The sequence below is a fragment of the Manacus candei genome, unplaced genomic scaffold, assembly GCF_025592945.1.
Source record: "Manacus candei isolate 608988 ecotype Guabito, Panama unplaced genomic scaffold, ASM2559294v1 h1tg000014l, whole genome shotgun sequence".
Taxonomy (NCBI): Eukaryota; Metazoa; Chordata; class Aves; order Passeriformes; family Pipridae; genus Manacus; species Manacus candei.
The window spans coordinates 58,807,181-58,834,897 of record NW_026138062.1 but is presented as its reverse complement, the minus strand read 5'-3'; the positions used below and the strand labels follow the sequence as shown (position 1 = coordinate 58,834,897).

At 36.9% G+C, this 27,717-nt stretch overlaps 1 protein-coding gene across 15 annotated transcripts in view; it reads right to left on the bottom strand.

Moving 5' to 3' along the window:
• The window catches only part of ZBTB20 (zinc finger and BTB domain containing 20), a 475,348-nt gene that overhangs the window by 413,888 nt on the left and 33,743 nt on the right, over window positions 1-27,717 (bottom strand). For all 15 annotated transcript variants that reach the window (XR_007903182.1, XR_007903183.1, XR_007903184.1 and 12 more), the window contains exon 2: window positions 1,874-1,933. The gene's annotated coding sequence lies outside the window, so the exon portion shown is untranslated. The remainder of the gene's footprint in view (window positions 1-1,873; window positions 1,934-27,717) is intronic.

Sequence of the window (27,717 nt, the reverse complement as noted above, 5' to 3'; positions counted from 1 at the left end):
AAATGTCTGAGGTGTGCACCAATCTGATGAAATTATAAACAAGAGTCCACACAAGTACACTTGCCTTCCTGTTTGATTTCTGTCCTGTTCACTCTTCTATAATAAATTATATGATCATCTCATTCTAGCTAGATGTTTAACTGTCCATGTAAAAAGGAAAATGATAGCAGCTTATTCTTTCCCACACTTTACAGCAGAGAACCTGATAAAAATGTGAATTTTGGGAACAAGCAGAAAGCTTATTTTGTTACAATCCACCAACTCTTTAATTGCCACAAAATTAGTGGAAAATCCCATGTAATTATGTATTTTTAAAAATAATTTCCCACCCTGAAAGTAAATAAATAAATGCAACTACACCTCTTTTACAACAAATATACATGCTTAACTTTATGTCCTGCAATTAATCTTATGTACTTCAACAGGATTACTCATAATGCTGTAAGAGAAATACATGTGTAAATCCTTGTAGAATCATGGTCTGAATTGCCAACAAAGTTATACTGCACAGTTAAATGCCTAGGTTTAAAATGGCTCTACAGAAGGTCAGAAAAAAAACCTTTAGGCATAATAAGTAACAAAATCTACTCCAGGGAGTGACTATGGGAAAAATAGCATTGAGGGTGTCACCCTTCCTCGGGAAATTCACCTGCCACCAAATCCTTTCATTAATTCACCTTCTTCCTCTACCAGTTAACACCTTAACTTACCACTCCTTTCTCACCCATCAAATACCATTGTCCCTTTCCACATTTCCTCTGCTACTGTGTGAGGAAGGGGACAGGAGATGCATCTTACCCATTCTTTTGCCCAGTGAAGCAGGATGAGAGCACAGTCTCTACATTAACTAGTATAGTAATAAAGAGTTCATGTGCTAATTAACAGACCTGGGTGGACAACTTTGCTTCTTAGCCTGTTGTTGTACTATTCACAAGCCAGTGTATCACTGAAAATTGACCTATGGACAATCCTTAACCTGTTATTGGAGTTCATTACAAGAAGCTGATGATCAAAACGTATACAAATTGGATACCTAAACCTCCTAGCCCTGTCTCCTGATGAGTAGCTTTACCATCTGCTTTCTTCTGCAAATACACATGAATGGCATATTAGAAGTTTCTCTCTGTACATGATCAAGTTTTTGACTAAAATCCATGGCTTCCACAAACACTTCTGCTTGTAAATTAACTCAGTCAGAAATATTAACTAAAATGCCAGGAAAACAAAGTCAATCCCTTAAAAGTTCAAATGACTATTTGTCACAAACATTTCACCTCTACTAATGAACTGCAAAAATGAATGATAGAAAATGCAAAACTGTATTATGTTTAGCAGTTAACATTTTAATAAGGAGGAGATTAGCAATTTTTAATACCTCCAGTGCTTTGTTATATACAGTAGCACAATAACTGAATATTTTAATTGCTAATTATTTAGACCTCATTCAGTTCTCACTCAGGCAAAACTCCCATTGAGGGACTCTTGCCTGAGAAAAGAGCTACAGGATTTGTTTTACTGTAATTTGAAAAAAACTTTATATATCATAAAAACTATCAAGTTATAGTGAGACAAAAATCATTAAATCCTTAGCAATATTAAATCCTACTGAAAGTCCCACTGACTCTTAACGCCGATGTTTTCATATTAAGTAAAACAGATAATTGCAGTTTACCAGTTGTAACTTACCTGTATAATTTATGCCCAGATATGCTGGTGGCTCTTAAAGAGGTCTAATAATGTTTTGATTCTTCTTACTTTATCCCTGCTTTTCTCCTGTGGGAAATCTCCATTCAAATGTGATAAGGAAACAGTATTTCCAAACAATTATGGTATCAACACCTTCAGAAACATAAAAATTAGCATTTGGTTTTACCTTTTGACTTCGGACTCCAAAAGGGTTAAGAGCAGCTCTCAACACTTCTCTCTTGTGCTGCTGTAAAGAAAAGAAATGCTTATGTTTAGGGATTTGCACACAAAAAACCTTGAGTTTCCATAACAGTCAAATAGCTCGTTGTTCAGTGGGGAAAGTGGGTGGAATGCTGTATATATATATAAACATACAGCTATCTGAGGGAAGACAAAACAAAGTCCTACACGTTCACATGTAGTACACAGGTGACAAACCAATAAACTGTACCAGTATTTCAAATGTCATTTTAAACACATGCTTCAGAGAGAACAGTTATACAGCTGGACACCAAATTAATAGGGAGAGATTTCTAACACTCCAAGCTTAAAAAAAAACCCAAACAAAACAACCCTCATTTTTTCCATTAAGTGTAGTTTCATTCCTCTTAGGGATGAGTGTCACAATCAAAGTTTTGCCACTTATGTTTGTCCTTCAAATGCACTTTGGAAAAAGTTACAGTTAAGTACTCTAACAAGTCAAGAGTCTGAAGAGTTTTTTTGGTTTGTTTTTATTTTTTTAAATGAAAAAATATGTATGAAGTCTTCACATCTTTCAACTATAAATGGCTTTAATTACTAAAATGTTCAGAAAACCTCTCCATAGGCAGCATTGGAAAAAAAAAAAAGAACTAAAAGGAGACTTAGTACCATAGACTGCTAATTACCAAAATGTTCAGAAGTTGCTGGCACACAGGAAAGGAAAGAGTAAGCATTTTGAAGACTGAAAGTAAGACCTGGGCATTCTCCTTCACCAGTACAGAATATGGCATAGTTTCCAATTCCTGTTACAAGAGGTTCACTTAGATTACAGTGCTCAAATCCATTTCAACCAGGCTTCTTATTTCCTTGCAGAAGCAGTGAGATTCCTTTGTTCCCCTCAAGTGCTGACTTTCCACCTAAGAGCCTGTGTTCAAAGCTAATGCCAGCTGGAGTATGGCAGGACTAACTAAGACTACCGGTATTCTTTAATAATATAAACACCCAATTTTTTCTGTGAAACAATATTTTAGATAAATTGTTAAAATAATTTAGAAATTAAAAATAATTTTTATTTTCTATATTTTGCTAGTGGAGGGGTTACATAGCTAGCCACAAAGACATTTTAACAACTGGGATTACTGTTAGGAACAGATTACTTATCAGAAATGAACTGATCTTCAGAGCACCCTTGCTTATTTAGAAAGATCTCAAAAAAATGTAACACCAGTAGGCTTTCAGGCTTGGCGTTTCCAAGCTTGATTTCCTACCGTTCCTGGCTACTACAGGGATGCTTCTGTTTCTTTCTCTGAGACATGCTCACAATTTCTTTCCAGATCTTGTCCTTTTCCTCTTGTTTTCTGGGTGCCTTCTACCTCTGATGATTACAATCAAACAATGCCTCAGCTTCAGCATTCGTGGAAATTTCCCCGTGGCAATCTCCCAGCCTATGTGTGTTGGTTCTGAGCATACTCAGCATAGTCTGTTCGGTAGCAGCTCCCACTGTTTTCAGGGAAGAAGGTTTATTTTGCTTGATCTAAGGCTGTCTAACATGTGCTTCAGCTTTTGTAAGGCCTGCAGCTCTCTGAATAGAGAGACACACTGGACAGACATCCATAAGGATGGTCTGGAATAGTCTGTCAGTTCTGCACAGACAATGAATAAAGCAAAACAGAAGACCTAAAATATGGAGTAATGAGGATAGGAGTTTGACCTTTAAGTGCTGCTGGATGTATTGCACAAGGATATGTTTGATTTAAGTGATACTGTTAGGCATGAAACTGCACTGTTCCCTTAATGTCCACCTCATCTAACAAGTGAACCACTCCGTACTTGCTGGCACACTACATGGCTCTTATGAGTGAGCCCAGTAAAAAAAGGTGGCACTGGTGAACCTGGAAGAGCTGAAAAGCATGGAAAGAACATGGGAAAATCTGATCACAGGGTGAACAAGAACATTTTGTATTTGAAGATCCACTTATCAGTCAGACCTCCACTGGTGTTTAGACTTAAGCTCTGCAAAGGATTAAATCCAAGTCAAAAGTTTCAGTTTCTCTTCTCGGGCCTACTGTCATTTGAAATTTTGTACAAGTACTCATGATGTACCCAGCTATTCTCTTGTCAGTTGTGATTTTTGCCAGAAAGTGCCGTACAAGAGTCTTTATAACTGTTACAGTTACTTTATTTTCACAATCATTAATTGATCCTTTCTAAACCTTTGAACATCTGAGTTTAATTAGTGGCAACATTTCTGCCATAGTTTTTAAAATTATTTTTATACATGGTTTAAAATAATCAAGCCTTATACTTGAGATGGCAATTTGTTGGACAAAACCAGCTACCTCCAGGCATTCACCTTGTTTTCAATTCCAACCTCCATGTTTAATGGTTTAGCTTAGATCAACAGCTTATTAGTGATTCAAATTATATCATGTAATCAAGTAATATGCTCGAAATCTGACATAATGGAGTGAAAAACTATGCACACAACTCAGGAAACCACTTTTGCTTTTTCACTTTTACATGAAAGTTAACTTTAACATGAAAGTTACATAATAGGCTCACAATAGGCTTGCTGGCATCAAAAACATAAGTACATCTCAATCCACAGAGAGGCTTGAGGTGGGTCATGGTAATTTCCTAGAAAAATGTGCTTTCAAGTGTGAAGTAAATGAGATACACTTATTAAATCTTCTTTTTCAATATCCAATCCTACCACAGAACTAAGAAATTCAAAAATGGATAACTTAAACAGTCCTAAATAAAAAATGCCTCTTCACTCTGCCAGTTGTTTGTACAGTAAAACCAGCATACTGTACTGCTGTTCAAATGCAAACAAGAAAGAACTATACATACTTGTTCATTTCCGTATGTTGATGCCTTACACCTTGCATGGACTTCTGACATTTGCTACTAATGAAAAAAACACTATGCAGTGGCCTATCATCAGATTAAGTGAAATCGAGATAAATACATTCCATTCAAGAAAATGTAAATAATGTGTCAATTTTATTTATGTTTTTCCTCAAGGTTATAGAGCTTTCATGGTGAGGGGAAAAAATATTGTAGCATGGTATCTATGAGGATCTTCTCTTTTAAGATTCTGTATTTAAGAACAAAATTCAAAGAGTAAAATAAATCATATTAGCATCACTCCAGTTCAATTCCTTCCAAACACAGTCATCATACATACAAATTAAACTCTGGTAGCAAGTGAATGAAAGGAATCACTGTTGATGAATGCTGCAAACATAGGAGCCAAAAGGATTTCAGACAATGATTCACTGTGAGACTACCCGTAAATCTCTTGGTTTGTTTTGAGATTCAGTCAACCTGGTATGAAGCTTGGGCAAAGTATGTCCTTCAAAAATGGACAATGCATCACAGCAATGCTCTAAAAAAAAGACTGAAAGACTAGTGTGCGAATTTAATGCTCGTGGAAAAGTCTTATCTGGCAGGCTTAGAGCTTCAAATCCTTTCATTTTCAAGGCAATATTTCTGTCAGGAGAACCGATTGGTTCACACAGGCTCACCACTCCCCCTCACTTTGAACTGAGGGACCATGTTGAGTGGTCAGGTTTTGTGCCTGGTTCAACCTTTGATTGGACTTAAAATCAAAGATCAATTATTACCAAACGTAGTAATGGTTTTTGTGACGTGGACTTTGGTCCACTGATAACTACAATTGAGATATCTTTAACTTGAGTCAAGCTTGTCTGTCTGGGGGGGAAAAAAAGAATAAATCAAATTATTATTATTATTAAATTAGTATTAAATTCCATGATAATGACAAATCTGAGGAATTTCTGAAGACAACTGCCCAAAGCAGACCATTGACTTAGTCTGCAAGTGTAAGACAATGAACTGGATATGAACTGGCTTTTTTGCAGAGAAGAAAGCTTTATACATGTATGGAAACATTTTAAAGAAACAACATTGCTACAGTTCCATTCTTAACACTTGAAAAAGTCTTTTAGAAACCAATTTAAATACTTTGTGCACTTCTAAATTCTATTTGAAAAATACTATCTGCCCATATTTATCTCCATGGAAGACTTGGATTAACTGTGTAGGCTCAGGATAAACTATTGTTGAAGGCAACAGTCACGTGATGAAGAAAGGAGAACATCTGTAACACTTTCTGTCAGGTTAACCTCCTCTTACCTTAATGTACTATAACTTTACATAAACAGAAATCATCACCTGGAACATGAGAAGCAAATGGCACTTTTAATATCAGAGGCAGTAGCAACAAGCCTGTGTATTTCTTCAGAAAGAAATACCAATGCAGACAGTGAATTAAAACGTGCCATGGTAACAGATGAAGACTTCAACTGTCAACAAAATCAGGCTATTAATTCTCACTTAAACAGTCTTTTTAAATCTTTGATTTTCAATATACAGTCCAAAGATCACTCTCACATTTCAGCAGCTTTTGTCTTTTAGTGCTGATCACTTCAACTGACTTTTCACACTACTCAGTGCTTTCTCTCCCTTTTGGAAAAGGTAAGTGAAATTATCAAATGGTATCTTATTCTGCCAAGACCAAAGGAACAGTTCAAACATTAAAAAAAATTAGGCAATGGCTTTGCTTAAGGTAGGAGGGGAATGAGGTGAGGGAACCAAACCTGAATCTAAATTTCTTTTCTTTCTCTGTTTCAGTCTACGTTCAAGTCTAGACTATGTTAACAGCAACCAAAAATTACCGCATGGAAAACACAGAATTATTTTACTTCTCAGTACATTCTTTCTCAAGTGACAGATATGAGATTCAAAGGGAACCTGGGAAACTATTGGCCTGTTAATTTCCACCAAAGGCAAAGGTGCCCAGACTGATCTACTTGGACTAAACTATCACCTGCCACAGGATGCAATCTCTCAATGGACGGTTCTAAATATGTCTGGGAGAGCAGCTCACCTGCTGTTGGCCTCTCTGTACCTTTTCAAAAGACAAAGACTTTTTCATCTGTCAGCTTACACCAGACTGTAACTCACTCAAACAACAAGAAAACAGACACACAATGTGTCTGTTACCTGATCTTTTCCTTCAGATTTTTGTTCTATTTCTGAAAGAGAACAAGGCTGAAACTTTCCTTTGACTGAGATGAACCAAATGTCACCTCATAACGAAGAGAGACTTCTCTGTCTCTGGTCACTGGCAACAACAAAGTAGGAATCAAAGGTGCCGCTTTTGTCTGAAAAATCATTATCACCTTTAAAATTTAATTCCCTCAAAGCACTAGAGACTAGTCTGGAGGAATGCAGAAGGGAAGCGAGAGATGACAATTCTCCATTTTCTCCAGAGGCTATGTGTCCCTGCAGAATTTGCTTCCTGTGCAGTGCTTAACTCCTTGATGCCCTTTCTCTTGTGAACTCTTCCTTGGCAGAAACTTCTTCAGATTTAAAAATCAGAACATGAGCCAAGTAAATAAAAATAAATAAATAAAGTTCAATGTCTATAAAAAGCACAGAGACTAACCTGCTTAATTATTAACAAGTAAACATAACAAATTTTGAATTATTTACTTAATCTTTTTCAGCTACAAACCTCAGACTTTTAGAGCATGAAATACATGCTTTATTTTAGGACACAAAACAGGTATTTTATAAGGCTGTGGATTTTTTTTTTTTTTGAAGGTGGGGTTGTTTTGAAGAATGCACATTTCTTATTAACCCCAAAATACCTTCCTCTCACCAAACCATGCTGGAATTTTAAATAGAGAAATAAAAGTTTTAGTATAAAGATCCTGTATTCACGTGTTTGCTAGTGAATGAGATGGCTGTTTCTGACTTGCAGCTGAGCAAAAACAAGATTCCTGTGAGGTATATGTACCTTCTCCTGTTTCTGTACATCTGTTAGGAAGAAGCTAGATTCAGAGGGAGAACCTGGTGAAGATACCAGACAGAAATTCTACAATGAGGCATAAAACAGTCCCAGGTACAATCCCATTTCCTTTATGGAATAAAGCTACCATGCCAAAGGAAATCTTATCTGTGCCTGTAAATATTAAAAAAGGTCATCGCCACTGGACCCTGAGGTTCTGACAAGATGCTCTTCTAGGCCTGACCTCCAGCTGGGTCCATCTCCTTTTGACAGATTGTTCTGTTTAATTCAGTGCTGATAAGAGACAGCCTTCCTGGATGATATGCTGAAAATGAGGGAAATGCAAAGTTTCTTGCTGGATAAAACAAGTGACATTTCTTTACCTACTGAAATTAGCACATACCCTTTGAAGTCCCCAACAATCAGTAGTATAAAACAATGCCATGTCCTTCTCAGGAACCTCAGGCCATCACACTGTCATAATTTTTTTTCTGAATGGTAGTATCATCATCATCATCATCATCATCATCATCACAGAAGAAACATGGTTGGGAATCTCAACAATTTTTCTTAACTAGCATTTCATGGAAATTATTCTATAATATTGCTTTTGAAGCCCTGGATTAATGAAGACATATGCATATACACTGAAGCTGTACACATGAGACATGTCACTAAAAATCTTTTCTAAAATTTGGCACACAAGCAAAGTCTTCACAAGAGCAATACGATAATATTTAAGGTATTCACATATTAATATTCCCTCATCATTGCTACTTATGTGTACAGTGTGACATCTGATAACACATTTATTCATCTACTGTTAATTGCTATAATGGTCGGACAGAATTTGGTTTTTTCCTGGTTTTAGATCTTAAAAATTTTGTCAATATTTATGTACTATACTTTTATTTTGCCTACCAAAGCCTTCCAAAGGTGCAATTCAGGAGATGAGACAGTTAATCACAGAGCTGGCTTAGTCTCTAATTTAGGTGGCCTACTTATGTTAGCAACATTTTATTAGCACATTATGCTGTATATTTAATATTTAGTACACTGTGTGAAAATGCTTTACTGTGTACTGCTCACACAAATGACTTACAAATTCTGTTTGACACACAGAGAAGAGTGTATAAGTAATACATGTATTTCTAAGTATACCTAATGCTACAGAAAATAAGGATAAAAAGAAGACACGTAGAGAAAACACTAAAATGTATCTGTGATGGAGTTAAGCTTACAAATACTTCGATAGACAAAAGATGCAACATTAGGGATATATGCATAATGCCCATCCTTCCTTTAACTTTTGATTTCAGCTGAGGCTCCTCCAGAAGGAAAGGAGCTTTCATAATTCCTGAAGTCTCACGATGGAGACAATTGCAACAAAACATACAGCAAATCCTCCCAAAACCTTTTGTATTTTACCATACCCAAAAGACAAAGTAGGATCTTTCTTTTGAGTGTAGGAATGCTTTCAGGACAGTTTTCAAGAGACAGATAAGTTAGCTATGTCCTCATGAATTATGCAGCCTTTCCAGCCTGTGCTTAGACAATACTAGCTGGAAGCCCCAGAGAAGGATGCCCAGTGCATGTGAGCAGCAGGTGGAACCAAAGGAGAACCAATCAGCCAAAGCAGATCCAAGCTTTCCTTGAAGAGCTGGAGAGCAGCTCTGAGCAGGGATCCCAGTTATCTAGCTATAGCTGTAGCCAGTTTGGTTGCACTGATGTTCAGACATTACAACTGGAAAGAAGATTTTGACTTTAGTCCTTAGTTGTGAGGAAAACTATACTGGTTTTCATGCTCCTACTTACAAAGGGAATCAAAGCTACACCAGCAGGCATTTGAAAGGGCCAGATAAAGGAAAATCCTTTAGCCTGACATGAATCAGCCCTATGTGAAAACACCCATAAGCAGTCCTGGTACAATTCTACACTTGCTTTTGATCTCTAACAAGTGAAGCATTCACATTTATCAGAAATGCATCTTTCTGAAATCAACAGACAGGTGAGTGCATCAGTGTGAAGGATGAATGATAACCTCCCAAGACAAGTGATCTCCAGTTGCCTCTGATACCCCAGTTAAGAAAGAAAAGGTCACCAAAAGGCAAGAAAACTTTTTTGCAATCAGTAACCTATAGCTTTTCGTATTTCTTCTGCTGTGTAATTTGTCAATATATCTATCAATACTTTCATAATGAGGTAGCTATGACAGATGCTAAGACTTCAGTAAATACCAAACTTCTTTTTTGCAAAAATACATGCTCACACCAAAAGCATTTTTTTTCTGCTGGTGAAGTATTTTCAGTATTGTAACAAAGGACCCTTACTGTTTATTACATTCCCTGACAAAATATCAGTTCCAAAGCTTTTCTCAGTATCTTCAGTCGATGTTTGTCAAGTGACATTCAAAACATTTTTCATTTTGAAAAACAAAACAAAATTGAGCCTATTTCACATTCTTTTTATTCTTGTACTTTACAGAATTTTTCAAAATTATTCCAATACATGTATAACACTTACATGGCATACCTAAAGTGCCTCACAATAGAAAAATTTAGTTCACATTTCCTCTAGGAAAAAACCCACAAAACAAAACAATCTACAAAACCTCTTAGAAAATGTATCTTTCTCCAGTTATATTCATTGGGGAACATTAAAAATTCAATATTTGCCACTTTGCAATGACTTCTGGACACAAAACATGTTTGTGTTCATGCTGCAATAGGTTCTTCTAGTCTAAACATAAGGGGAATTAGAACAAAAGTACACACTTGAAACAGTTCTACATATAACACCCACAAAACATTTTGGATCCTAACATCACTTTTCCTCTTATTTTTTCTGATCATTCCTATCATTCACTACAGACACAGTATTTATTTTTTATGATGATTAATATATAAAAATGAGTACATAGAAACCAAGTAACAAGAATGAGTCTAATTAAAAATTAATATTATTACAAAAATAACTATTATATTAATCAATATGAAGACAGATATTCAGATCAGTAGGACATTTTTAGTTCTAACACTCATTCTGCTTTAAGGACATGAGGACAGTCAATTTAGTGAAAACCTTAGCAGAGATAACAGCAATACATAGTATAAAACCATGTTGGGAGCTATATTGCAAGTTAGCAGATATCTCTATTACAAGAATGCATCGTACCTTACAGGACAAATATAAAGTTTGTACAGATTAAGATCTGAAGGCAACAATACAAAAGGGTGTCTACATTTTTAGCTGAAAATTCACCAGCAAAAGTGAAGGGATAGTTGTGGATCAGACTTACCTTTGCTTAGTTTTACCAAAATCAATGAGATTCAAGGATGAATTTTACTCACTGCTTATTACACAGTAGAGATTTTAAAAGGAAAGCTTTATTACAAATACTTTCCATAGCAAATATCTTTCTTTAGGTGATACCTCTCAAAATACACAATCCACTTAGTAAGATTTTAATAGGACCTACATATATAACTTCTTTCTATATTTTTCTCAAACTAGCACTGTTCTTCCATTGGATATAGGTCAATGGATTATCCAGGTTTTTGTCCCGTTGTGCTAAAGGAGACTAAATAAAGTTTCTGAAACACGTAATATAACACAAAACTATGTTCTCAGGTAATTATTTATATTACAGCTGAGTTTCGAGATGACAGTGAGATTGATGTATTAGGCACTGCAGTGACACAGACTGGAAGATAGTTGTCACTAGAAAAAAAACTTTTCAGACATGCCAGCCAAAGAGTGGAAGAGCAGGAACTACTTTTTCAGATGAGTTGAGACACACAGATTGGAGTTACTCAGAAAATCTGCAGTGTTGAACTTTTATTTCAGGTTACACTCCACTGCTTTAACAACAAAGCCTTCCTTCCTCTCTAGTAATTAATATAAAGCCAACAATCCCAGTTATTACATCTACCCCTCAGCAACTCTTCATGCTCCTACACAGTTGCGTAACTCCAATAATCTCAAAGCACTTTAAAGCAAACCCCAACAGAACTAAGTTATCCTCACTTTGCAAGTAGTACAATAAAACAGAGACATTAAGGGTAAAGTCATCTCACCTAGCTTTGGCCATCTAAAAGACACTGTTGCCTCAGCTACTCCTTTCACCACTGGAGCAAGGTGAGCATCTTGAAAGGGCAATTCCTTCTCAGATACCCGGGTAAGTCAATCACCAAAGAAAGGTCACCCTTTCTTCTGCCTATTCCTTCCACCTAGCCTAGATGCCAAGACTAAATGCCTCATGTTTAGATGAGTGAGCTATATACTCCTATTCTATTACAAAGTATTCCTATTCCCTATTCTTTTCACTCTTTTCTACAAGGCAAAGAAAAGATGATGGGCCAAGGTCTGTATGTGCTGGCTAGTCAACACACACATGTGGAAAGTTAGGTGCACACAGTTACACCTGTGAGTGTACTGACAAATGAGACAGTGAGAACTCATTGCTTCTTAGAGTCCAGGTGTTCAAACATTTCTGGAGCTACTGGCAGGCCAAACAAATGTGTGTAAATTGCTAGGTCTAGATGAGATTTGTGCTGCTCTTAGCCCAGAGTGCAAACCCAGCAGGAATATTCACAGTTCTGTCACAGTATAAATAACGCTAATAAATAAAACTCACATCAAAATGAGATTTTTTTCCAAGAAAGGTGATAAAAGTCTGCTATCAGACTTTGATCACAAGTCCTACTATTCAGAAAAGGAAATGCCTCTGAATCTCAGTGAAAATGAACCTGTCCACAGCTGAAATAACTTTTAAAAAACAGAAAAGCTTGTATCATTTTCTCTGTCAACTCAGAAATCAGACCTGGGGATCCAAAAACGTTTGACTTTTCTATTGCACATCTGCACACATCAGAAAAATCTGGCACTATACTACAAGATAGGACCTTGAAGCTCTGAAGTAACTGTAAAGTGGTATTTCAAATAGCTCTCCCAAAATGAAAACTGGCTAACACAAAATTAAAGTGATGGCTCTTACAACATTAAAACAAACAGACAACAGGAATGAAAAATACATTGTCTTGCCTCTCCCTCAAAAGAATGACTTTGACTAACAGCCTCCATTCTATGCAGAGAACGTTAAGTAATGTATTTCAGTGTTTTTGCCAAATAAAGCCTGGGAATGAGTTTTCTAAAGGAATCACAGGATACCAATGGAGTCACATTAAAAAATACCAGCACTTTCACTCAATTAATTTCCAAGTTCTAAAGGTAATGAGAATCAGAATTTTCAAAGTCAAGCTTCTTCTCTTTCTTCAGTCACTGGCAAAAAGCACCCATCAGGTACATGGAAAAGCTCTAAAGTTTTGCTTTAAAACAAAGACTCCTGAATGGGCCTGAATCGTGCACACTTATCACAAATCGAGCAGTTACCACCGAGCCTGCTAGAAACTCCACTGCCACACTGACGCTTCTCAGCTTTAGCAAGACACTTTGTTTAAATCAAAAGCAATATGCTAACACTAATGCTTATCTGTTATCAGCAGAGAAGAATCAATATTTAATGCAGTAGCTGAAGATCAGCTCTCATTGTTTCACGGCTGAGGGGAGAGAAGGGAGAGGGATGCTTAGGAGCCGGACTCCAACTGCTGATCCTGCCACTGGGAAGCACAACAGCAGCAAATAGCTGACCAGCTCATTCATCAAAAGCAGAAGGATCTTCCAGGGCAACAGCAGTGGAATGGCCTTTCCTAGGAATAAATTTGCATCTCAGACCTTACCACCTCCTTCCGTACACGCAACATTTATTTATTTTACCTGCCCAGTGCAAGCAGAGCTATGTTCAACAAAAAGTACCTACTGGAAAACCACAGTGCCTGTGACTCTTTCTCCAGGTGATGAGAAAAAAAAATGGAAAAGCTCTCAGCAATGAGTATATCCATATGCTAATAGCGCTAATGCTAATAATTCCTCCTGCAGGCACTAACTTGTGAATAACACCTTTGGACAATTTTTTTTAAGGGCATGAAAGTAATCTTAATACTTTGCAGAATAATATCTTCATATCCATCTACTATTAACTTTCCAAAACAGAGGAACTGACATTATGTATAGGAATTAGAATGATAGTTAATATTTATTTTTATAGGGAGGAAGAAGAATATCTTAACTCTGAACTTTCCACTTTTATTAATGGTTAAAAAGTTAACTAAGTATTAACTTTATTAAATTAGTAATTTATATGATACATCTAAAATTTACCTACTACTGACACATACCAGTCAAATCTGTTTGTTGTTTTGGGGGCAGGTGGATGGAGTGGGTGAAGTGTTCAGACAAAACAAAACAGTTTCCAAGAGAAGGATACAGACCATCTTCTATTTCTATGAGAATAACATCTATTATTTAGTGTGGAGCAAATATGTTCAGAGGCTAAGTGGTCTCTTTCAAATGACAGAGAGATTTTTTTTTCCCCTTTTTGTTTAGTACAACATGCCTCTGATAAACCCAAATAGCTTTTATTTAAAAGGTAATTTTATTAGGTAATTTTTAAAATGGGAATTACGATACGTACCAGAAAAAATTGCTTGGTTATTTCCTTACTGATTCTTTACAAAGGCTAACTATTTTACCAAATGGGCAAGATGAAATCCGTTACAAAAAAATAAACAGGACTTACACTTTAAATTCCATTCATAGCAGAGAGTTATTTTGATTTTAGGTCTGGTCACCTAAAAAATAGGGACAATAAACTGAAGGCTGTATCATACTTCAACAATAATAACTGGTGCCCCAAACATTTTCTATCACAAATCTCACTGGCAGGATTTCTACTTTACAAGTGAGAAAAAGCCACCAGAAAAACAAGTCGGAGTGGGATAAAAAACAGAAGAAAATAAAAGGCTTCCTAACTTCCAGTCTTGTGCTCAGATGATAACGTTTCTGTTTCTAACCCAGAAACATTACATCACCTTATTTTTAAAAGAAAAACAAGCTTGCCTTTTTAACATCTCTCTTGTATATCTACCTTTGCATCCATATTTGTGTAATCCACTATCATGACTAAAATAATCTATCAAATAGGTATCATGGCCATTCAAATCTGAAAGTGAGTGTAAAATTTCAGTCCTTGTGATACTGAGTTCACCTGTGTGAGCCCCTTAAAATATTGGCATTTCCGTTCAGCAGAGTCCCTTCAAAGCACACACTTAGATAACCTCCCTGTGACAACAGAGGCAATGCTTTCCAGTTGTGTAGAGCCTCACCAATTAGAAAAAGTCAGGAGTTAACAGCAGGATGCTGTAGAGAAAAAGCTTAACTTATGAACATGTTCAGATTGCCATTGCCCAAAAATCTGAGTAATGTTCCAGATATGTTATGTTAATCTGTTACACAAGATTGCCCGTAACATGAATATTTTTTTAAAGAGTACTTGAGGGTGGTGTTGGGGGTTGAATGAAGGCAGGTGGCCAAAGTTATTACCAGAGTGAAGAGGATTATTTTAATTACTATTGGATTATTAACCCTCTGCATGTTCCTATTTAACCAGTTGCATTGTATTTACAACTCATATGATCTATAACCATTGTACTTGAATTTACTGTTGATCACTGAGCATTCGGGAATAAAAATAGATATGATTAGATGTTCAAAGCTCATTTGAATGCAGTTTTATGCATAGACAATTTCTATCCACTAAAAAATAGCCTTTAATAATAAGATATCAAGGAAAACACAGTGAGAAATGATATTTTCTGTATGTGATCTGTGTATTCTAGATACCCCTCATAATGAACGTGACCAAATACTGAACACGAACTGAAGAACAAACCTTTTGTGTTGATGCAAAATTTGAGTGGCAGGAAAAAAACATAACAGAAGATAAGGGTTTTCATTCACAATGCAATGTAAATTAAAAAACCGTGGATACAAAAGAGTAGAAACAAGAAAGGTAATATAACAAACTTACATTTCATCCTCCATCTTTACAGGGATCAAAAAAGGGACATACATCTTCATTCTAGTTGAATGGCCACTATAATAGTAAATTACAGTAGCTCATACAAGAAATGAAATATGAAGGACTCAGTTATGTTTTAAATTGAAACAATGCAAACCATAACAAAAAAAAAGAAACAAAACAAACTGTAAAGTCTTTTGTTTTTTGTTTTTTTTTTTTTAAACAAGGGGCAAAATATCAATGAAAGTAAGGTATATCTCTATTTATGCAATCACTTTGCCTTTAGCTTCACTGGGAACAATATGAAGCTCAGAGACTTCCCTTACCAAGCCTATATTCACTCTAAATAGGTCTTGACGGTGCTGTAGCTGCAGAGCCAAAAAAAAAACGAGGCCAAATTTTATGTGGTCGTGATAGTGTGGGAGAAAAGCTTTTGTGAGGATTTGATGCTGTAACTGCATTTGTACATCTGGCCCCCCACAGACCTTCAAAGACTTAGACATCTATAGATACTTACACGGATTATTAAATGGCCTGTTAGTAAAAGGGGTGGATTCAGGACACTGACACATTTGAAACTGGTATCTGCAACTGGACTCTGACATTTCATTTGGATACTTAAAGCATTAATGTTATTGTATCCTGAGGACCTATATTAACAAGTTTGACGTAACAGATGGAAGCTTTTTCAAAAAAATGTAAACAGCTGATCTGAGAGCCAGCACTACTATATAGACAGAACTTACAGTGAAATATAGCACTCTACTGTTTATTCCAAACACATCACGTCATTGTAAGTAGACTACTTTATACAGTGAAGAAATACAGTAAATGTAAAAGGAACACACATCAAGAATTTCTCTTCCCACTTTCACTAATTTTAAATAGAACATTCTCCTGCAAATTCTCTGCTTTTGACCGATCAAAAAAAAAAAATCAAGATAATTATTGCCCTCTCCAAGCCAGAGCAGATAATCTGAACTACACCTCATTGAGTCTTCTTGCAGGGCTACTCATTGTGCATTCTCAACATCACCACAGTTCTGAATTTTGCTAATTTAAATATGATTCTCACTTAAATACTATCTGTTACACTAGACCTTACCGATTGTCTGTAATGTGAGTAGCTTTCTAAACATATACTTGCAAACCTGATCCTTGGTAAAAATAAAAAAACTACTTCAGAAATAAGAGAAGCACAAGAAAGCAGTGGGGTATTTCTGGAAAATGGGGTTTTAACTGTTCTTGGATTACCTGTTTTGGTCTTTGAGTTGCATGATTGTTCTTGCACATATATTTTAAGGGCATATTAGTAATATAAATGGTTACAAATACAGGATCATCTACTTTCTGCATTTTTCACATTGTATATTTGCTTTTGCACAAGGGAAATTAATAACAATGGCCATGTCTGACTGCTGTTGCTTCTTGCATGATTTCTGTGCTGCACTTATAAAAGATACTGGAAGTTCAGTGCTCTGGAATGATAACTCTATCTACTATAATGTTTTACTGCAGGAACTTACCTACTGGATAACCCTGCCCAGAATCCTTAGCTGGAAATGAGACAAATTTCTGTTTGTGGAGACAAACAGCCAGCCTAGTGCATCGTTAGCAGCAGTGCTTGAAAACTGTTCTTCGTTACATACAATGAAAAAAGGAAAACTGCAACTCCTACATGAATGCAATATGCAATATATTCCCAGAACTTTATCTCAACATGGATTGGGTTTGGGTTTTTTCCCTTGGAAAATAATGAAATCAAACTGTTTAAGGCAGCACTCCCAAGTAGTTGACAGTATTATCTTAATAACTTGATTAAATAAGTAAACAAGAAAAAAAAGATCCCTGTTCACAACAGAGAGTGAAAGCAGCACAGAGCTGCAGGATGGGAACTGCTTAGAAGGAGAACTAAACCTCTGTGGTCAGAGTCCACCTACCATACCCTTTTATTTAGATGCTCTTCTCTTTCTATGAGTCCATAACATGCTTTTATAATGTGTCTTGTATGCATCAGAGAGCAAATATCCACATTTATTAGGCTTATGACAGTGTAAACACCATTAGAAGTGGTTCTGGTATGACAAGCTTCGTTTTGCACCTCTCCATTTCTAATTTCATTCATCAGTTCTCACTCTCATCCACTTAGTGCTTCCATTTTTTGTCTCAAGGCCAGATTTTTAGTACTTTCTGTTCATCTCCAACTCTCTCTGCAGCTTTGTATGACAACCAAACTGACTCCCCTGCTGTCATTTGCGATACTTTTAACATTAACTGGACAAAGTCCACATTCTGTTACTTCAAATATTTCTTGAGTATCTATTCGGTCTGTGTTTTAGTGATCTCCAGGCTCTAGTTTACATTCTTTAAGATTTGATTTTTGCCCCAAGTCCAGTATTTTTATAACATAACCTTTATATAAAACAAATGTTCCAGTACATGCAGAAGATTAAAGGAATGAAGGAGGTATTCAGCTGTCCTTTAATTTTACGTATGTTTAATGTTATCTTGGAGAAATGTACCTATTTTCATTTTGAATCTAATCTACAAACTATGTTGGATGATTGTGCAAAGAGTCAGCAAGGTAGCTGTTTAAAGAAACAAAATGGAGCCAGGAACAAGTACAGTGGCAAAATCCAGTGGATAATTTTGCTTACTCTCTGATACTTGGTACCTTTGACTTTATTTATCATATCCAGAGGACTGGAATCCAGAAGCAATCAGGCTGGTGGTTTTTGTTTGGCCTCTTACACAAAGAAAGCAGCCAGACATTTCCGATCTGGGTTCAGCTACTCAACTCTTCTTCTAGTCTTGGGAATGGAGATGAAAGCAGGCTGTTTCAATTAGCCTGGCTATAGAGATGATCTGGAGCTGTGAATTAATTGATTTGAAGACCAAGAGGGACAGCTCCTGCATAATAGAGGCCATGGAATTTCACTCTGTAATTACAGTTAAGTTCAGCTCCAAATCCAATAGAAATCAAAGGTGACCATATAAGGCCCATCTCTAATCAAAAGTGGCTCTTTTCCCTAACCACTAAGTGCAAACTATTCTGTGTTTCTCTCTATTTCAAAAAGCCATTTGGGTCTAAAATGAACCTGTGTGAAAGATCTTTATTCCTGCATGGACAGGAACAAATTTTCCACTGCTGCATGAAAAGACTAGAACAATGAAAGTATTGGGAAGGGAAGTGGTGGGGGGGGGGAGGAAAGCTCTGCCTTTTTGGCAGTACTCACAGAACATTAGTTAGGGTAGGTGGAGTCCTGCTGGGTCTAACCAACTGCTCAGATCCCCCGTAACATTTTACTGGCCCCCAGCTTTACACTGTACATCTTGGAACATGGCGAAAAAGCTCATATACACATATATTTTAAAAGACACAAAACTCCTGAGCGCATATCCAAAGCAGATCAATTGCCTTTGCAATATTCTCAGAACAAAATGTTCCACCAGCAGATCTGATAAGAAGAGCCAAAAAATGGAAAACACTTGCTACCAATTTATTGCAGTCACCCATAAACTATTACTAGAACATTATGTATTGGGGTTCAAGCCAGAAAGCTATTAAAGCGGACTGCACTAGAGTCTTTCCACTATGCTACTGAAGCATTAATAAGTCCTTAGAGAATGGTGTTTATGTTGAAAGAATAATCTTATAATCAAATTTTCACACACAAAAAATTGCAGCTCTTTCTAGAATTACTGTGTGCCTTTGCTCTCTCCCCCACATTGGCTAGTGTCTCCACAAATACCATCATTTTCTATGTTTCTGTCTGGCCCAAACCCTGATGTACATACTTTGTGTTCCAAGCTGGACAAATTTCAAGATAAATGGTGTTAATTGACAGTGTTAATGGGTGCAGGGTGTACCACATCCTTTCCCCTGTTGTCACTGCCTAAGTGTCTTTCTCACTCCTTACAGTCAGTCTTTGTAAAAGACAAAAAAGAGTTAAAAGACAATGCTAAAACAGCATCACTACTTTTTGTTTGTTTGTTTGTTTTTACTTTGACACACAAATAATAAGCATCCAATGCTATTCTGTGGGGCTGTGTTTTCATCCCGGTTACAGGAAAACCTATAATAAATCAGAAACCTCCTTTCCCATTTTAGAGACCACACAGATACCCAGCAAGATGATGATTAACCCAATGAATCACTGATTTTACCTCAAGAATTGATGTTTTCCTTTGAAAAGGTGTGTGCTTTCTTTTCAGCCACTCTCCTCTGGTAGCACACAGGTGCAAACCATATGACCGAGCAGGCCAGGTGGAATTAAGGCAGCTCCTGTATCTCTAGAAGCTCCTTAAAACAATACATTTTGTGTTTAAATGTACGAGGCCATCACTCCAGAAAGACTTCAGATTCTACCTGAATTAAGTAAGAAAGAGATCTAAAACTTCAAGAAGGGAAACCAAGTCCCTTGTATTAATTTATTCATATTAACCTAAGCAACTAGTTTAGTTAAGAGCTGAAAACTGTGGTGTTTATTATCATCATCACCACAAACACCAGATAACACCTAATATCCCCACTTGGAGTCCTAGAGAGTGCAGGCCAGGGGAACAGTATGACAAGTTTACGTTAACATAACACCTTTCCTGATTTGCCTCTTCAATTCCTGGAATATCCTTAAGGTTTGAGAAATGACTGGTAAACCACTCCTGGCTGCCAACTGACCTGCAGGTTGCTGTCACTGGGCAGGAAAAGTTAAATTTCCTTGCAAACAGGGAGAACTCTCAGCAATAAAATACCATTGTAATGGCTGTAAGTACTAATTTTGCTATTTTCTGAACTTGTTGAATAAATGCCATTAAATCAGATCAATACTTGACGTCAAATAGTCTGATTTGAAAAAATACTAAGAGCTTGCATCTCTCTCTGATATTAATGGAAATTGTAGAAACTTAGTATCTATCCTTGACTTGGGCCTTTAGTATAAACTGAAAAAACCAGAATTGTGGGTCAAATGTATCCCTTAAGTAACTTCACTCTATCCCACGTGTTTTTTATCTCTTGATTAATGACTGTGGGATATATTGCTTGCTCAGGCAGCACATTTATGTGTGGAGTTTTTCTACTTCCTTGTGTAATTAGTTACATTTCAATCAAACTTACAACAAAAATAATAAAAAATCATCTCTACCTGCACTAATGCACAGGACGCCAGAGAGTGATTTTGCAGCAGATAGACCACATCTACAACTAAATCTCTCTCTATGGTTTGCCTCTTCACAGCAGGACTCAGGCTCTGCTGTCATCATTCAGCTTGAGAGGTCCTTTTTGATTCTTGAAAGAACACAGAGACACGTGCCGGCACGACGACGTGTCAGCAAGCCATTTTATGGGGAACCCTCAGCTTAATGCTTAAAAACTCTCACTATGCCAGCAAGAGAAATGAAAATACTTAATCACAAAAATCAACACCCCAGAAAGGCCTGGAAAGCGCTCAGGTCTCTGGAGGAGATTTCATCTAGGATCTCTGCAGCGACTGAGTTATTGCACCTTCTGCTCCAGCTCCATTAGTCCATACGCTTGCAAAAAGTTGTCCATTGCTTCACTGAAAGGTTTACATTAAGATACAAGTCTGGTGCCCTGGAGAAATGTCCTAGATGTTTTCTATGCTTAAAAGGCAAGATGTGCCTAATATGATTTTTCTGTAAAGAGCAACTGAAGTATGGTATTAATAAAAAATAAACTATGTTAACTTATGTTAAATCTTTCTCTCTTCTCCAAAAATCCACAGCTGAAAAAACCCTACCCTAGCAGTACTAATGCACAAGCAAGTCCTCTCCATCTGCCAAATATGTAGGTCATTTCAATGAGTGACAGAGACAAAGAGGCCTGATTTTAATTCATGAAATATTCCTGCTAATAGCAAAGTTATTGAGACATCTGTTAAAAGCCTGACCTGTTATAATGGGGGGATATCTAAAATGACTGAAATTCCTATTTAAATTAATGCTACAGTATTTTATTGGGCATTTTAAAGAGGTATTGCTATTAACAAAAACATTATATAAATTAGAAACAGGCCTGCAATAATCCTCCAGATCAAATCTGGTACTGTCTTCTAATACTACAGTATGAGCTTTTATTTGCGTGTGCACTATGTGTATATATTACAATGTAGCAGATATGTAAAAAAAAATATTAAAATCTCAAGTCACAGCAGCCCAGTTTAAAGTTTGGCAGGGAACAGTTGGCAGACATTAGAAAAAAAAAAAGAAAAAAGGGAAAAAAAGTAAATATGTTTCATGGCCTGTATATTATTGAACATTTTTCCAATTCCTGTAATGGAAATGTCAATACTATGGAAATTCTCGAAACATGGACAGAGACAGATAAATGTGACTGGAGCCAAACACCTCCACTCAGAATGAATAAAAGGCCTTCAGACAAAGAAAATCTACATAAAAATAATCTACCCACCCAATAACACTAACTAAATTAAGCTTTTGCCTTTGGGGTAGTGGTGAGGTGAGCAGAGGGAGGTGAGAGGTAGGTGATGAAAGCTGTCAGGAGGACTGCACTGCAGAGGCAAGGCATGGACGGGATCTCCCTCCATCAGCACTCAGAGGAAGGGAGCTGAGCACCAGGGAGGACCCTCTGGCTCTGCATGCAAGGCTGTGCCCAGGGTAGTAGTGAAGACAACAGCTCTTCTGTTACTGACTTCAACAAAACATGACTAATGACTGGCTTTCTTCTCTTTATCTTAGATGATGTGCTGGAGGATGCATCACACACAATGTGTGTGTGATTCCTCATTCCTGGAGGCTGAACCAGGAGCTCTTCCTTGAATGCTCTTCTTCCTGCTGGCTCACTCCCAAAAGCCAGTGTTACAAAGGGGAGGCCAAATTTTCCCAGGTCATAGAGAGATGAGCTAGAATGAGGGGCACAAGTCCCAGGTCTTCATTGCAATTCCTAAGAAAACGCTCAGGAGATCATCTCAATCCCAAACCAAAGTGAAACACACCAGCCTTTTTCATCTTTCTCACCCATACCTTGGTTTCTTCACAAGATGCTCCATGCCCACACCGGTGGATGTTACTGTACTTTCTACAGTACTGTCCCTGCTATGGATGCCTTGTGGATTGATGAAATACTGAATTGTAGAGCAGAAAATGTGTAATAACTGAGGAACAAATCCTAAAAAAAGATGCTCAAATACTCTGAATCGTGCTGCAGGATAAAATATAGCTCTGGAAGTTTACCAGTAGACAATTTATACATGTTTTATTTTTAATTCAAGGTTTTCTTCTTCTGAATCTAAACAATGCTAGTAGAATATCAATATATTTACATTAAAAATGCCACTTAGTTTCCAAGGGAAAAATGCAAAGATGTAATTTTTTTAAAAAGTCCTAGGGTCAGCCAAGACAAACCCAACACCTATGAAAAAAAACACTAGCGTATGAAAAAAATACGAAGTCTAACACACGCTCCTCCACTATTACAAGATATTGTGCATCCCCCTGCAACATCCACTTAAGTCATACCATACAGCCAGTTGATGTACCACCCGTGTGAAATCTTGTCTTTTTTTATGAAATTAGCTAGGCAGAGATCTGGTTTTAATGTTTCTCCTGAGATGCTCTACGAATGTTCAGAGTTTAACAAGCATATCTTTTTTTTTTCCTCCATGATCTATATTTTACCACTTTTCTTATTGCTTTTTCCTTCTTCTCTTGCCGTGCGAGACATCAATGTACAGTGTAAAATACATAAAACAAGGAGGTAAACTGCCTCCACTGAAGGCCTACCAAACACACAAAACACACAAGATTATTTTCGTCAGCATTCAGCTATAAAAACACTGCACACCCCTAACAACAGTAAGAGGGAAAACTCATTATTTTAGGCTGCCAATGTCCTCTTAGAAATGAAATGTTCAGTCTTGGTTTTGCCACTCCTTAAACACTAAATACTTCTCTGTGCAATTCTAGTAACTTCTTAATTGTATTTTTGAATGGATTATGAGCACACCTTAACTAAGCAAGTTACCAGCAAACAGTGCCTAGACGGGTTATATTCTACTTTGGTAAGATCAAAGGATGTTTTTGTATTATTCCATTCCTCTCTCTAAATATATGCTCTTCTGGTGCAGTTAGTGGTTTCAAGGAAAATTCTTAAAATCCCTACTTAACTGGGATCAAATAAATGTCACTGAAGAAGCATAACTGAGCCTTTGCTTGCAGTCACTATGAAATAGGCATTATGAAAATAAAATGGAGTAAGAGTCAGATCTGCTCAGAAGCATGTAAATGTCCATCCTTACTCAGTAATACTTTCCACCCTTTCAACCTCATTTGGGATCTTACTTGACAGATCTTTCTCTTAGACCACCATTGCAAACAAACAAAAAGCCCAGTCCTCCCGTGTACTTCAGGATATAACAGAAACTGAACTTGTGGGTAAAACTCCTTATCAGAGAACTGCACTGTCACCTTCTCAGCCCAAGGAATGCTAGCAAGGAGAATGATACTTATTAACACCAATGAAAACCTCTTGTAAAGAAAGGTCTTCCACTTGGAAAAAAAAAATCATTTGCCTGCAGATTTTTGTATTTAGTATGGTTAAAGGTAATAGAAATGAGAGATGCTAGTGGGAGAAAGAATTATCCAATTTTCAGTGCACGTGCACTTCACAGCTTCTGTAATAAAAACATTCACAGCTGGCCCAGGAAGAACATCAACTATGCTCCTCATAGCAGTATAGTAGAAGCTGTGATTCTCTATCTTGTTTTAAAATACAGTCATTTTATGAAACCTTTTTTGCTTTAATGCTGAAAGCATTGCTTCAGCATTTTCTAGAGCAGAGCAGAATTCTCCCCTTGTTCCACAAGACTTTACAGTGTCATTTTTTCTTCATTTTGGATCAGAAGAGGAGCACATTCTCTTGAGTCTTTCATTAAAAGAATGAGAAGGATAAAAGAGATTTCATTTCAGACTTGTGAGACTCGGGGACAAGACTTTGCTGTCTCATTTAAAAAGAGGATTTGTACATGGTCGGTCCCCATCTCACGTAAAGTGACTCGATCATAAGACAGCTGACCATTCTAAATGGATTCTCAAAGTTTTTGTTGTTTTGACTGTTTATTTTCTTGTGGGTGGGTGGGTGGGTGTATGGGGGGGGTTGGTTGGTTGGTTTGTTTGTTGTTTGGTTTGGGGTTTTTTTTGAGGAATGCTATAAAACTCAGGGAATCATTAATAAGATCTGGTAAAACACTGAAAAAAAAGAAAAGCAACTTGAAAAAAACCTACCAAAACCAAATTCAATCTCCACTAATGTCAATAATACCATATATAATGATTAAATATAAGTTCTCTGAGTTGATCACTTTTTCTAAGTGCATTTGCACACAGTTGTTTGTAAGTTCTTTCTCTGGCTAATGAGCTGCACTGAAAAGTAGATGAAATTTTAAAGTAAATAAGTATAACATTCTCTAAAATCAGAAAGCCCAGGAGCCCCCAGGCTTGGCCCAACTTTCTTTAGCACCTTTGTAAACACAGGAAGATTGAAACAGAGGGAACATGACAGGAGAAGCTGGGGGACCAGACACCATAACAAATCATCACAAAAACTTTTAAGCATCTCAGAAGTATCACAGAGATTTATAGTGGGCCCAGTGCTACCAAAGGTAATTCAGAAGTTCTCATTTCTACAATGACAGTTAGAACATGGCCACAGTTCCAAACTCAGAAGTGTCAGAGCCAACACTTCACCGACTTACAACGACCGTACAAGTGGATTTCCACCAGATCCAATTTTTTCAAAGCACATTCATTTCAGAGGGATATAGTGGAGCAAATCAGAGATTAAGTCCTCTGATTTAGCCTTTAAACAATACAGTTGAAATCTCAATTCCTTTTTGGCTTCTTGAAAATAAAAGCCTTGGGATCAAAGGCAAGGTGGAGAAAATCAAGCACTTACACTTTACATTCCTGTTTTGTCTTGCACCTTGGAGTGCACTAGGATAATGACTATGAGGGGACCAGGGGCCTCCATAATCTGCATCCTGCTGTGAATTTTGCACTCACAGCTGGTTAAGTCTTTCTGATTTCCAGTATTTTTATTTCATAAAAGAGAATAAAAAGATAAGTTTCAGTTTGCCCTCTTCTTTTGCAGCCATAAATTGCTTCCAAGACCAGTGCCTGACCATATCCCTAATGTGCCCTCCAGGTGTCACCTAGGCAGGAAATTATTGTTCCCAATGACAGGCTGTTCCCTTTTACAGTAAGTTCATTGTGCACTTTCACTCAAGAAGGTGTATGGTTGAAAGGGATTCTGTAAAGGTACAAAACAGACCTGTGAAGCTCAAATCTCTGTAGAGATTAGAACTTTTCTGAAGCTCCACTACACAAACAGGTGGTGTTTAACATATAAACACAGAAACCTGACTTCAAAGCAGACAAGACTTAAGAGGTTGTTCTTTCTTCCCTAGGAGTGAGGGAACAGTACAAAAGACTCCCTAAGTGGCTGTGAAAGATCTCTCCACAACAGCTTGGTACATGTTGTATGTACTAATACTTTGTCATAAAAGGATGATCACTACTCTAGAGCACCAGCCATAGGCTGTGGAGCATCAGGTTCACCCAGAGGCTCTGCACATATGCTGTTACTTTTGGCAAGTGGCAATCTCACCATGCTCCAATTCCTCATCTAAGAAACGAAAATAACAGCTCTGCCCCTCTGTCAGTGTTGCACAAATAACCATGTTAAAATTCTGTTGTTAGTAAATATGAGGGTTAGAGGGGTATCATTTCCTGTTACTGAAGACTGAGCAATTATTTGTTTTAAGCCTATCTGGTAGAGCTTTCCATGCTAAAAGCCAGGAGTGGTTTAGGATTAACTTTATGGCATATTGGACAAAAGCTACAGGATACATGCACAGCTACTTTTCTCATTTGTGTCTCACTCACTTCTAGAGAACTACAGTGAAGGGAATACTATTAGTTTCAATGTCCTGAAAGTTGTGAGACCTTTAAGTATTATGCTAGTCATAAAATAAGCATTTAAACAGTTTCTGAAAGCAGAAAAGGGTTTTAGGATATTTAATGCAAAGAGAAAACACAGGATGCTGGAAGGCAGTATGGAGAAAAAGAGACTGAAAAGATTTAACCTGAAATATTTCTAAATTTATTTTCTTATTTGCATTTTGAGCTCTAGTATTCAACTTAAATCTTCCAGAAGTTTCAAACAGTACTTTAAGACCTTTGGAACACAGTCTGTCAGTCTGAATTCAAAGCTTTTGTCTTTTAAACCTGTTTTTCAACACTGTTACTATCTCATATACCTTAAAAAACCCCACCTAATCCATCAAGTTGGGTTTAATTTACACAGAATAATAAAAAAAATCATATATTTCTCTTGACATCAGACATTCCTATTTCCAAACTCTAGACCAAAAATACAAAGTTAGACCTTAATACGGGCTTAATGTAGACTTAAACTGTCTGGTTTTGGTTAAAAACAAGTACAATGAAATTTAAGAAATAAGAAAAAGTTACATGAGAGAAACCACTGGGGGTTGGATTGTGTTTGATTTTTGTTCATGTTTATTAAACATTTCCCAAGAAAGAAAACACTTTTACCATTGAATGCCTTCCACAGGAATCCACTAAAGAACATTCCACCTAGTCTAAGAAATAGAAATATGTCAAGGATGAAAGAAAGCAACCATGTTCACAGGATCAATCAAGTTCTCTTTCCCCTTTCCCAGGCAAGACAAAAAGCAGCCCAAATGCATTTAAACAGAAATTATGCATATGGGCCAGCAAAGAAACCTCACATTTTGATTCAGTCTTACCAAGTAGATTTTCAGCAAGCATAAATCATCACAGACAATGGAGGGAGGCTGACAGCAACTACCTGATTATTTGACCATATACTTTGTCCTGACTAGTGCTGGAAGCAGACTCTACAGGGGAAAGTAGGGCTTCCATTTGCTCACAAACTCACTCGCACAATATACCCTCTACAGCAAGCAGAGAAGTCCTCAAGTCTTCATTTAACTTCAGTTGAGAATCCCAAAATGGTAGTAGAGTACCTCAATAACATCAAAGTGAATGTAGTCACAGACACCTTTCAAGT